Source organism: Magallana gigas, chromosome 9, assembly GCF_963853765.1.
Source record: "Magallana gigas chromosome 9, xbMagGiga1.1, whole genome shotgun sequence".
In the NCBI taxonomy this organism is placed as follows: domain Eukaryota; kingdom Metazoa; phylum Mollusca; class Bivalvia; order Ostreida; family Ostreidae; genus Magallana; species Magallana gigas.
In genome coordinates, this window is record NC_088861.1 from 38,034,265 (window position 1) to 38,048,901 (window position 14,637).

The window sequence follows — 14,637 nt, forward strand, 5'->3', positions numbered from 1 at the left end:
CGTAATTGCGGGAAAAAGTCGTCTATAAATGCGGGAATTTCAAAGAATAAACTTGCGATAAGAAATTATTTACCGGGTACCTGATTGATTAAAAAGATGAATGAGATAATACCGGTCACTTTTTGCAAGCATTTAGAACACACAACTTTATTGATGTGAAATAGCGTCGAAATTTTAACGAAAAATCTTATTACATCGTGAATTTCACAAACTTTTAGTCATTGTGTTGAAATTGTTATTAAAACCATGGATCTGAAATGAATGAATTAAATTCATACAAATAGAACTCTGATAATTCTAAAATGATTGCACAAAAGTACAGAGAGAGAGAGAGAGAGAGAGAGAGAGAGAGAGAGAGAGAGAGAGAGAGAGATTTTACAACGTAATATTCCAACCCTCATACATGCAGTATAAGAATAAAGAAACTAAATATTTCAAACACTGAATACTTCATTGTTAAACATTTTTCTATTTTGCGGACTTACAAAAAACAATAGAGCGGCATTTTTCCATACCATGGAAGGAGCACGTGGTCTATCTCGCGGGCTGATTTGATTGACAGGGATAGCACGTGGACCGTGACTGCATATATTCTATCGCAATTTTAGGGAAAAGGGTTCAATATAATGGAAACTATAAATCTAACTTATTACACTGAATTACAAGTAAAATGTACTTAAATTAAACTCATACTGGTATTCTCTCTCTCTCTCTCTCTCTCTCTCTCTCTCTCTTATATGACGATCATTAAACAATCAAACAGTAATTATTGCAATACCGAGTAAACTGTAGTTTCTTGGAACACAAATAATTTCTAAACTCAAGTTGCTATAAAGATGAAATAAAAAAAAATATTAAGTACCGATCCACGGATTCTTAGCGCTATGAATATGTACCGTGCGGTACTTAGTCTACATGGACAAGTACATCACACATATGTATAAAAGAAAGAAAATTTGAAAATATATTAGATATAAAGCTGTATAATTATATTACGTAGAGAAAGTACATTTGTTTTCGACAACCCGTTAGATTTGTTATCGTTGAATAGAGTATAAGTGAGAAAAGATCACAGTTATGGTTCTATGCACTATTGAAACTGCCAAACTACAGTAACTACGATTACTACTACGTTTAAAAACGGACTGAAACAAAAACTTATGGAACCGTTTATTTGAATGTTAAAGAAGAAAAGAAAGTGTTAGTGTTTTAATTGATCAAACATTTATGTGGGCGATATCGATTTTTAATATCAACAAAAATCAACCGTAACAATCACATACGTCTGAAAATTGCGTGCCTAAAATTTTTATTTATTTCTATTTCTTTGTCTTTTTCTTTCATTCTTTTACGTACATCAATAAATATTTTATTCTTTATAAGTTTTATTTATAAATCCTCCTTTTTTCACAGGTAAATACCGCGTGTTACACCGTGTTATTGTCCGTGTTGCATCGCGTTGCACCGTGTCGCACCGTGTTTTTTCTCGTTCCGTGGCCGTAACAGAGAACAATAGATCAAAGGTGCCGACACTTCCACGCTCAGTGTAGACTTTCAAACACGGTGGTCGGTGTTTTTGTCGGGATACTCGTGAGCTGTACTGTAGAGTCTTTAAAGAACTTCTTAGAATCCAATCAGCCAGGAAAACTAAAAACTTGTGTGGAAGCATTCTCAGGAAGTGTACATTTAAAGTTGGCTTTTTATTCGGGTATGCCACATATATGGCCATAAAATGAAAAGTTGTTAGGTCACTTGAGGCTAGACTTCAAAATAAAGCTTTAAATGCAAACATGAGAATTCCCTACAGGTCCATCTACGAGCCTTGACCAATAATGTCTTGTTTTCTTTTTTTCTAAGTACGTTTCTTATTTACATTAGGCACATACAAATCTTAAAGGATATATCGACGCTTTTCTTAAGGAAGTCACGAACAAGTTTTATGAATATATTCATAAAAGATCCTTCCAAAAAGCAATCTTGAAATGTGTAGAGTCTTCAACTCAGCGATCGATAGAAAAAGACATGAATGATGTAATCGAGAAAGCAACAATAGATTGGCAGCAGAATCATCTTGAAGAAATATTTCAAAAGGTAATCGGAGAGGAGCTAACTCGAGTGTTTTCAAGTATCCAAAACAAATTAAGTTTTCTTAAGGAAAAAATGAAGGGTTTTAAATCACAGCCAATGCCTGATGTCGATTTTAAAATTGCTTGTGCTCTTGCTCCTTGTGGAACTTTCCTTGTGGGCAGCATCGTAATGTCTCGTATGCTTATTGATCCTAGAATAGTAGCAGGTTTTGCCGTTATTGGATTATTCGTATCAGGTTTGGTAATGATGGAAGTCATAGATGATTTTGAAACAATTTGCGAAAATGCACTTAAAGCGAAGATAGACGCTCTTCCACAACAAGAAATATATACCGCTCTACAACAAAGATATGCTTCTTTGATCAAAAGCATTATTACAAAATTATTGGATGGTGATGTAAAGAACGAAATCAACAATATGAAAAGAAACGTCCATAGCCTGCAAAAATCACACAGAGAGCTCGAAAGCGCGACTAACGTTCTTAAATCTTTGAGGGATGAGTTGAATCAAAGAAAAGCACATTTTAACAAAATTGAGAAAATTGATATAAATCTAGACTAAAAGGATACACGGTAAGTAGAGAGTTAAGAACAAACACTTTTGAAAAATCTATTCAGAAGTTTTGTGAAGGTTTCTAAAGTTTATAAAAATCATTGACTATAATAAATTCTATTTCATTAATACCGGTAGGCATCATAATTAATATATATATATATATATATATATATATATATATATATATATATATATATATATATATATATGTGAATTTCAATAATGATGTGTAGTGACTTATTAAACATTTTTGACCTTAATAGTCTCTTTTTCTCCGTTTAATTTAGAAGTTTTAAAATAGTATGTCTACTAAATGATATTCTATACGAACATGTTTTGCGATGATAATTACCTGCACATGATTCAGTAATTTTCAGTAACCTATAAGCCACTTTTAAGTTGACTGAATAGCTAAAATTCATCTAGAGACGGTTTGCACGAAACAACAATTTGTGACTGTTAAAAATTGGCTCTCAATTGCAGCTTTTTTTATATATCGCCATGTTTCTATTAAAATGATATTTAATATATTAAAGATGAATTCGGGTAAAGGAGAGAGAAACTTAATCCTAGTCGACAAATTGGCCACAACGTTTCCTGACATTAAATACAACTAATGCGTATGATATATTGAATTTAAAGTCGAAATATCAAATAATTTCTGTTCTACTTTGACAATCTGAATATTATTACTTATTAGATTTGTTACTGACTGACTACGTAAATATATCGGTTTGATCAATCTCATAGACGGTGAGTCGAAGCCGAGCTGTTTATGAGATTGATCAAACCAATATATCTCTTTAGTCAGTCACTAGCAAACATAAGAAGAGTTTTGTTTCCCTGAGAGCTATTAAGTGAGACATTTTTTCACAACAAGCGATGTTCTTCAAAACTCCATGTTAAAGTCGCTATATTTCGTCCAACTGAACATTTAAACTGTTCAAAATTTCCCACTCACTTTTCAAATAGTCTTTTAAAATCTTCGCTGCATCCTTATTCACTTTCAATTATTTTCTCCCTATCCTCTTCAGATATTTAAGCAGCGCTGCCACACACAACAATGTGACATCAATCCAAAAGGCGACTATTTGAAATTCAGTAATTTCAAATTGCAAAAGGCAACTAATCCAAATAATGAACTAAGTAAAGAATTTATGGAACGCGATTTTAGTATCAAATTTTATGAAATGTCGAGAACAGTAGGCTAAGTGTGACATTCCAGGTCGAGGGAAAACTTGATTAGAAAAATTTGATATGCAGATGTTGTAAAAGGGCACTTATAATGCCACAACCCACTTTATAAAATATTGGTTTCTGATAATGTTGGACCATTTCTTATAAGCCCGATAGCCATTGGTCATTTTTTAAACAATGAAGGAACCGATAGTTTAAACGTTCTTGATTTGTTTACCAACTTGCGTCTATTACGCAGGTACAGACCCTGAAACGTACTACTACACCACACGCTCGCTGCACGCTCGCTACACGCTCGCTAAACGGTTCACACGAAACGCTGAACGGTTTACACGAAACGCTGCACGCTTTGCCCGAAACGCTAAACGATTAACACGAAACGCTGAACGGTTTACACGAAACGATTCTCGCACGAAACGATTTGCTCGCTTTTCACACGCTTTGGACACGCTTTTATCCTGATCGATTCGGATCATCTCGGATTTTTACCCTAACTCTGTTAGTAAGAATTAATTTTAAGAAAACGCGATATAATAGAAATACTGATATATGATACATATATGTACATAAGTATTGAATAGATTGATTAAATTAATTTGGTACATATATTTAAAGCAAAAAAATTATTTAATCACAGAATAAGCCAAAAATACTACTTCTGTAAAAATTTTTTGCTCAAAAGAAATATCCATGATTCTTATTAGTGCCGTAAATAATAAAAATTCCAGAGAGAAAAGTTACCGTAACACAATATTCAATAACAAAAATAAAATCGGTTTTTCAGTATTCGGCGGAATTTGTTTTTTTCTTTTCACATTAGTATTTTTATTGGTTTCAGAGAATACGATGTAAAAATACTAACAGTAAATAAACCTGTAATTATTTACATTGATAATTTTGAAAGTTATGTAAAATAAAATTAGTCACATAAGTCAGAAAAATGCTATAAAACAACCGATTATTTTTTTGTTATGTCGTATTATTCGCGTAAATACATGTTCCGTACATAAAATCACAGAAAAAAATCAATCGATTAAACAAAGAAAAGATTGTCATTACTATTTCGGATTTCGGAAAGAACAAAAAATGAAAATGATTTAAAGTTTTGTCTCAATATTCGTATACATAACCGGCGCCCCGCATAACGGCGTACAATACATGTATATCTATCATAATTTATTTGAATTAAGTACCATGCAAACAATTAAAATAATAACTCGTAGACATATTTTTAATCGGGATTCAGAAGAAATACTTGCCGCATTTCATAGAAATGAACAGTATTTTTTCTTTCTATGTTTACATTTAATTTTGTTTAAATTAATGTAAATAATATATCATTTAAATTGTGTGCATCATCAAATACTGATTCCGACTACCTTGAAATCATTAAATTTCTATTGGCTATTGACAAAAGAATAGACGCGTGACCATCCAATGAAAACGAATACACAGAGTTTGATTGACAGGTTCAGCCAGGTGCAGGTCTTACCCGATGTCCGAGGTTATGTGTGCTGGTCATACACAGCCGAATAGTCTAATTAACTAGTGTTCCTTCAATACGCGTACTTTTCTTTTGTTTGTTAAAAATTAATTCAATTTTGATAATTTTTTCAAATTTTTTCAAAAATGATAAGTATATCATTTCTTATAGATTTTTTTCACGAGATTATCTACAAAGGAGTTTTGCCAATCACAAACATTTTTAAAAAATGTTTAACACGAGCGCTTTTTTGAAACAATTATATTGTCGGAGAGTTCCGAATGAAATCTAATGAACGTCTCACACGGTTCTCGCACGCTTTGCCCGAAACGATTTACACGCTTTGCCCGAAACGCTGCACGCTTTGCCCGAAACGCTAAACGGTTTACACGAAACGCTTCACGATTCACACGAAACGCTAAACGGTTTACACGAAACGCTAAACGGTTTACACGAAACGTTTCTCGCACGAAAGTCGCACGCTTTTTTGGTGTAGTAGTACGTTTCAGGGTCTGTAACTATTATGTAACTGTAAAACATCAATATACATCATCGCTACCTTTGTTCTAATACATCCACGAAACAGGACAATAAGCAAGGATCTTTTTATCTTATTCTGTCAAACATCTTGTAAAAGTATGAATTCAAAGATCCTGAACTTATAATGTACGTGTACATGTAGCATCTTGAGGTAACTTGCATGGTGATTGAAAAAAGCGAATATACATGGTTAACTTTATTTTAGAATTTGAAATATCTTTAAAACGATAATTAACATGTTCGATAGGTTTGCAAAAAATAAATACATGTTACAAACTTTGTTAAAATATCAACTTTACAAATATTATGTAAATGATAAATGTTTTAGTATAATCAATTAATGTGTGCATTTTTTAGCTACATGTATTAACTTTCTTTTTATCATGTGAATTTGTGATTAACTGAGATTTCATAATTATTTCATGACTATCGTAGTTTCAGGATCGACGATCACCGTAGTAACATTAAAAGTAACAGACAATATTGTTTGGACCATTATCTATAAATTTACATAACCACGAAACTGTCAATGTTTTATCAAATCCTAACAAGTCGATGAATATTGATAAAACCATATTAATTGATAAAATGTGTAGGCAGGACATTTTCTTAATGAGCATATTGCTTTGGGTGTCCTAACATGTATGCAATATGTTCAACTTTTGCTTTGACTATATATTTTTTTCAAATATCAGTACCCTTATAGTAGATAACTTTTCTCTTACCTTGGTGTGTTGTACATTATTTTTGAAAAGATGAACAGAAACAAATGCTATCTTATAATCGTGCATGTATAAAGAACAGAAACAAATTAATATATATATATATTATATTATGTACCTGCATATACATGTACATGCTATTCCATTAATAGTGACGTAGGCTTATGTGTTTTCCTCTAAGGGTCATTTTTAGTTAAAGTGAGTGTTATCCTAAGGGTATTAAAAATTCAAAAGAAATGGTACCGTGAATTACAAACGTATTTTATGTACACTCATGATACATGAATATATATCAAAGTAACAACTGTTAAGCATATACAAAATCGCGATGGGTATTTAGTTAGGCAAACAATAACGGCCACCTGATTTCCCGGGAACATGAGGACGGTTTCGCCTTTCCTAGCTTCATCAAAATTCATGAAAAGGCATTGATGTAAGGCAAATCAGCAATTAAAACACTATATCTTTGAAACGAGATGGAATTCACCGTTGTAATTTACAGAATATAGATAACTTTTATAAGTAAACAAACATATGCGTTTTCACAGTCATTCAAAATTGACACAAATTATTGCTTGTATAGCTTTAAGTAAACAGATTTATTAAATAAAATTATATCCAGCGGAATTAATTACATTATAGGATAATGTGTGGTCGATTTAAAAAAAAGAGTAATTATGTCAAGAGCCATATAAAACAATGCACTCAATGTTTATTTTTCCCATCTTATAATTGAGAGGGTATAGGATACTTTAATGTGGAATTTCTTAGAAGCAAATGAACATACATGTATTTAGAGATTATGTAAATGTATTTTTTGAGTAAAATTATGAGTTTGACAACTTAATTTTATTCTGTTTTAAATAACAAAAGTTAAAGTATGAAAATATAATAAGAAGTATAGAATTTTTTCATTATTAAACCATGGTTTTGATTGTGTTTTATTAAGGTATTCGATGTATAACGACCACATATTGTACCTATATATAATAAATGAATGGTCCGATATTCTTAATCATGATATCATTTTGAAGGTGTTATCAAATAAAAATACTCCACCAAAGGAATTTTCAAAATATTAATTATGGTCCAACTAATTTCACCTTGAATTTTGCATTGAAGTCTATGGGCAACGTTTGTTTTAATAAGATGTTATAAAGCTATTGTAAAAAGTAACTTTAAAGTAAAAAAAAAAACTCTCTTGGTCAGTACATGCATAAACTTTCTCTTTATTAAAATATTAAATGAAATTAATCATTTACCGCAGATATTTTGACAAAATTAGAATTTGTTCAACAATTCTTTGTCATTTGGTATCAGGCATTATGAAGACATTATTTAATGGAATTTAATTGATATAGGCTGTATATTACATGTATAAATATCTGATATTTTGTAAGAATTGTTAATAAAACAATGTTCATTGATAATGATGTCTTTCCTTTTTTATTGCCTTTTTATGAAACTTACTTTAAGCGGTTCATGATATGAACTAATAGTAATATTATTTTTCTATTTTTCTTACATAAATTGGTCTTCCAAGTGCAAACACCTTGAATATTCGCTGAATATAGAAAAAGTCTGAATTAATTATCACCCCGCACGTCCACCAACGTTTATCATTATTTTTTACGTTAATTCTAATTTCCAGTTTGTTAATCACACGAATTTCATATCAAGTGTATGCACTTTACTTTGTGCTTGTGTATAAATGCTATATGACCTTAAGGTATCCGAACCATATTAGACCACGTGACAATTCCTTTCATATCGATGCATTCCGGGTCATGTCGATATTTTCCGTAATTTCATCAAAATTATCTTTAAAACGCTATTTTAATACAGTATATGCATTTATTTAACCAAAACAAAGAAAATACGAATTAAATAATATTCTAATCAAAATCAAAAATCGCTCGAATTCAAGTCCAATCTCGAGTAAGCGTGATCTCCAGTAACAACAATGGCGGCCAGTGATAAAGTGCCGCGAGACAGCTAAACAATAAAGCATGAGGGCGCATGTAATAGGTGTGTTAAAATTAACCCAACGATTTCTCAATACCAATGATCATCTATAAGCAAGTTAAATATTTCTCCGAGTTAGTATAATCATTATTTTAAGGTATCTGACCCATATTGCGAAAAAAATAAAACAATTTACCGAAGGAAATTAAAATTCAGGCACGTTTTCTACGTTTTCTTCCCTCTAATTTTAAGAAATTCATGATAAATAGCCTAAAACAGAATTGTATATCATTCTGCTGCACTTTACTATTGATTGTACTTATATGTGCATGTGGTTTACAGTAAAATAATGTATTTCTTTGGGATGTAAGCCATCCAAAAAAATAATATATGTAAACGCCCTATTCCTAAAAATAACAGCAAAGCTTAGGGATTATATATTTCCATTTAATTGATTGTTTTTGGTAACCCTTGATTTATGTAGACTGTTCTTAGCAGATACTACATTCAACAAACCATTTTCACCATCTCTTTGCAATATAAGTTGTAAATGATTTCAGCAGCTGCTGTTTTCAGTATTCCACTTGCAATAAGACGATGCAATGAATCAATGATTCGTGCCAAAAATGACAAGTTGCTTAATAAGAATGTTTGAGAAAATCTTACTTGGTCATGCCACTATGATACATAAATTTTACCAAGTGACAACACATTTATGTGGCATTATGTGAATTATATTATAATGATTCTTCACAGAAGTGGTGTGCTAAGTACTCTTGTTTATATTAATTAAGTTTTGGTACATGTACTTTAGAGCGAAACATAGCAAGTGAATCAACAAAAGCTAATACACACCTCAAAATATGTCACAAATTCATAATCGACAGCATATGACAAAACTCTAAAATCAAAACTATGTCATTGTGAGCTATCAAAATAACAGAGTAAAACTTTTTCAAAAATTCTAGAAATTTGCAAAGGACCTATTCAATTGGAAAAGCATCTACATGTTAACCCTTTACAGTCATATCAGCTCCATTCCCAAATATCCCCTTGACTTTTTGCGCTTCAGTTGTGATTGGAATAAGAAGCTTAACATAGCACGAAATCGTCTCTCCTATAGCAATGTCTTGGGCAGCAATCTTGGTAAAATGTGGAATAAGTCCCCTCAAAAATATTACAAAATCTGTCTGGTGTCATTTGCTTCTCAGGCATTTTTTTCTTTCAACTTCTCCTGTTTCAACTCAAGTCTACGAACGCACGCATGTACCCCATGCCAGGTCTAAGGAAAGACACTGTCCTTGTTTATAATGGATATAGATATCATAAAAACAAGTCAACTCAAGTTCAATTCTACTGGAGATGCTGGCGCAAGGAGTGCAAGGGCACGATGCTGACGCAATACCCTTACTTTTTATCTTTTATTAATATCATTTTTTAATGTGATCATGCTATGTTTGATTATATTTTTCTGATATTAATGATATCTGCTTAAAGCAAGACAAATCAAACCTACGGTCAGGCCGAATCCTATGTTATTTTTTATTTTTTAATTTTATTTTTACATACATGCGAGATACTAACAATTAAAAACTGTAATTTTGTACACTACAAAACTATACGTATTCGTTTAAATACACTGGCACTCTATATTAATGTTATTTTATTATATTAACGATATTTTAATTGGATAATATAATATTTTTATTCGAAAATATATTAATATTTGTTAAAAGACATAATCTAATGCTTCTGGTTGACAAAATATAGGTAAAACCTAAATTCAACTTAAAATTAATTAATATAATAAGGAAGTTTAAATTTAAAAAAATTTGTTCAGTTTCATTTATATATTACATTTTACGGTATTTCAACGTTGAAAAGTGGTTGATGTCTTCAACGTTGAAAATAAGTTGGGTCTTCAACGTGGAATCAACGTTGAGTTATGATTTGGGTTTTAACGTTGAAACCTCAACGTTGATTCACCGTTTAGAAATGGTTGACCAACGTTTCAACTTGATTTTAACCATTTGTTAACGTTAGAAAAACGTTGCGTGCCCACTGGGTACATATATCATGCATGGAAAGCACCTTGGTACAGTCGGTTCAAACATATCTTTTACAACATACACCATAGCATAGCATAGCATTGAAATCTCTTAGCATAGCATTGAAATCTCATAGCATAGCATTGGAATCTCATACCATAGAATACAATCTCATAGAATGGCATTCGTCATATCATACCATAGCATAACATAGCATAGAAAGCACCTTGGTACAGTCGGTTCAAACATATCTTTTACAACATACACCATAGCATAGCATTGAAATCTCTTAGCATAGCATTGAAATCTCATAGCATAGCATTGGAATCTCATACCATAGAATACAATCTCATAGAATGGCATTCGTCATATCATACCATAGCATAACATAGCATAGCATACAACATTACCTTAACTCGGTTTTAAACGGGGTTTTTTAAATAAATGTTCACATAATAGATTTGTGGTAAACTTTGGCCTCTTTTTATTTTACTTTGAAATATGTGGAACTCTTCTGTGTATGGAGGCGTTTTTGTTCAAATCTCTTTGCATACCATAGCATAGCATAGTACTGTGGTTTCATTAGTATTCAAGGGTATCAATTTTCGTGGATAAAGTGAAAATCACAATTTCAAGGATACGTTAATTCGTGGCCAATGACCCTGCATTGTATCAATACAAAATGTTAATATAAATTGCACTTCCATGAACATTTAATTTCTTGGATCAACTTAATAACGAAATCCACGAAAATTGGTATTCAACGAATATTGATGAAACCACAGTATAGCATATCATTAAGCCCATCATTTCCATTTCTCATAGCATATCATTCAAATCTCATGTCATAGCATAGCATACAAATCTCATAGCATGTCTTTAAAATCGCATACCATAGCATAGCATAAAATTGTTAAAGATATGCATGAAATGACTGTAGGGTAAGATACGTCAAAAAACGGTAGGACGTTGGCGTCCGGCGAAGGTAATTTGTGATTTTGATGTCGCACTTTTATCTGCTTTGAAAACTTTGTTGCCTCACACTGAAGTTTGCAGTTGTTATTTCCAATTTTGCCAAAGCTTGTGGCGTAAAATACAAAAGCTTTGGTTTATCACGACCATACAGACGAAGTAGAAGATTTTTTAAGGAAAGTCATGGCTCTCGATTATTTGCTCATTGCTCTTCTTCGGCAGAACTTTTTGCGCGAAGTTGGGTCAAATTCAACAAAACAAATAATCAACAGACATGGAGCTGTTCAAGCTTTCTTTCTATTTGTTGAAAATAATTATCTAAATAGACGTTCTGCAATAGCTCTATGGAATGTTTATTGGCGCGACAAAGACTGCAGAACAAACAAAATTGTCAAAGGTACCTGTATATAATCACTTTTTGAGGAAATCAAAACGTTTTTCAATCGCTTTGCTGATACTAAACTAGAGGTAGTGTGGGCAAGCTCACACTTGATAACCCCCGCTAAGAAAAAATAATAACTCATGTATTTTTTTCTATTATAGAAAATATTGGATGAATCTATTTCACCGTCCATTTTCTATGAATAACAACTGATCTATTTTTTTAAAACTGTTAATGCTTATATGAGTACACAAACCAATTTCTTTTCTTTAAATTCAGTTATCTGTTAATGCATGAGGACATTTGCATCCTTGTGTTAACAAACACGACTCGAATCAAACGAAATTCAACATGTCAAGCAGCCATTTAATATAAATATTTTGAATTATTGGTATACTGAGCCCGATTTTTTTCCGAATTTTTTTTTCCACACACCCCCCCCCCCCCCCCCATAAAAATATATAGGGGCAGGCCATTTTCAGAGAGACGGGGATGAGAATCTAAAAAATATTTTGATGTGGCCTGAGATAAGCAAGCTTTGTGTCAAATTGTAGCTTCTAGTTAATTCTATTTCAATATTGCTTTGCTGCTATCTGTCGGTCGGTCGGTATGTCGGTCGGTCAATCGACAATTTCCGTTCATTTCCTTCGGTATACAAGTTTGTCATGATAATATCCAAGTCAAGTTCGATATTGGGTACAATCAAGTAATTTTCGACCGACTTATACTCCTTTGAAGTTGAGAAATTTCAATTAATTGCATTTTTTGTTCATTTTTTTTTTTGCAGATGTTTCAATTATTTGTAGTTTTAATTCAGTTTCTTCACATATGTTTCAAAAGAAAGAGGGGGGGGGGGGGGGGCATTAAAGTCTTACAATCATCTCTAGTTTACAATAAGGTGACCGTATGCGTATCACAAACACTGGTATTTTTTCCAATATTCCTATATTATTAGCCATTTGTTTAGCCGCGAAATTATACATCATGTAAACTCTAAATGTAACAATTTATACATTAAACAGTAGGGCTAGAACAGACTTGATTTATTACAGTTATTAATTTTTATCACAGGTAATGTTCCCAATACAAGTAGAACATCTCTGTATAAAGGAAAACTCCGTCCTTGTGCCTTTGGCTCAGGTGAGCTTTTCTGATCACAATTTGTCCGTTGTCTATCGTTGTCGTCGTCGTCGTTGTTGTAAACTTTTCACATTTTCATCTTCTTCTCAAGAACCACTGGGCAGATTTCAACCAAATTTGGCACAAAGCACCACTAGGTAAAGGGAATTCAAGTTTGTTCAAATGAAGGGCCAAGCCCTCTTTAGAGAGGAGATAATTGAGATTTATTGAAAATTTCTTGGTATTTTTCAAAAATCTTCTTCTCAAAAACTATTCGGCCTAAAAAGCGTTAAGTTGTGTGGAGGCATCCTCAGGTAGAGTAGATGCAATTTTGTTCAAATCATGGTCCCCGGGGGTAGGGAGGGGCCACAATGGGGGGATGAAGTTTTACATAGGAATATATAGAGAAAATCGTTACAAATCTTCTTCTCAAAAACTATCAGGCCAGAAAAGCTCAAATTAAAATGGAAGCATCCTCAGATAGTGTAAATTCAAGTTTGTTCAAATTATAGTCCCCGGGGGTAGGGTGGGGCCACAATTTGGAAATCAAGTTTTACATAGGAATATATAGAGAAAATCTTTAAAAATCTTCTTCTCAAAAACCACCAGGCCAGAAAAGCTCAAATTAAAATGAAAGCATTCTCAGGTAGTGTAGATTCAAGTTTGTTCAAATCATGGTCCCCGGGGGTAGGGTGGGGCCACAATTGGGAGATCACGTTTTAGATAGGAATAAATAGAGAAAATATCAAACACTTTTTGGCCAGAAAAGTTCAAATTAAAGTGGAAGCCTCCTCAGGTAGTGTAGATTAAAGTTTGTTCAATTCAGAGTCCCTGGGGGTAGGGTTGGGCCACAATTGGGGGATCAAGTTTTACATAGGAATATATGGCGAAAGTCTTTGAAAATCTTCTTCTTTTTAGGCCAGGAAAGCTCAAATTTGAGTGGAAGCATCCTCAGATAGTGTAGATTCAAGTTTGTTTAAATCATAATCCCTGGGGGTATGGGGGCACAATGGGGAAATGGATTTTTACATAGGAATATATGGAGAAAATCTTTAGAAATTAAAAATTCCTTCTAAAACCTATTAGGCCAGGAAAGCTCAAATTTGACTGGAAGCATCCTCAGATAGTGTAGATTCAAGTTTGTTTAAATCATTCTCCCTGGGGGGTAAGCCGGGGCCACAATGGGGGAATGGATTTTTACGAGGAATAGATGGACAAAATCTTTAAAAATCTCAAATATTATAAGGCCAGGAAAGCATAAATTGAAATAGAAGCATTCTCAGATTGTGTAGATTCAAGTTTGTTCAAATCATTGTCCCCGGAATTGGGTAGGGCCACAGTGGGTGGAAATTGTTTTATACAGGAATATATAGAGAAAATCTTTAAACATCTTCTTCTCAAAATCTATTAGGACAGGAAAGCTCAAATTTGTGTGGAAGCACCCTCAGATAGTGAAGATTCAAGTTTGTTCAAATCATGGTCCCCGGGGGTAGGGCGGGGCCATAATTTGGGGATAAATTTTTATACAGGAATATATAGAGAACATCTTTTTAAAAAATTCTTTAA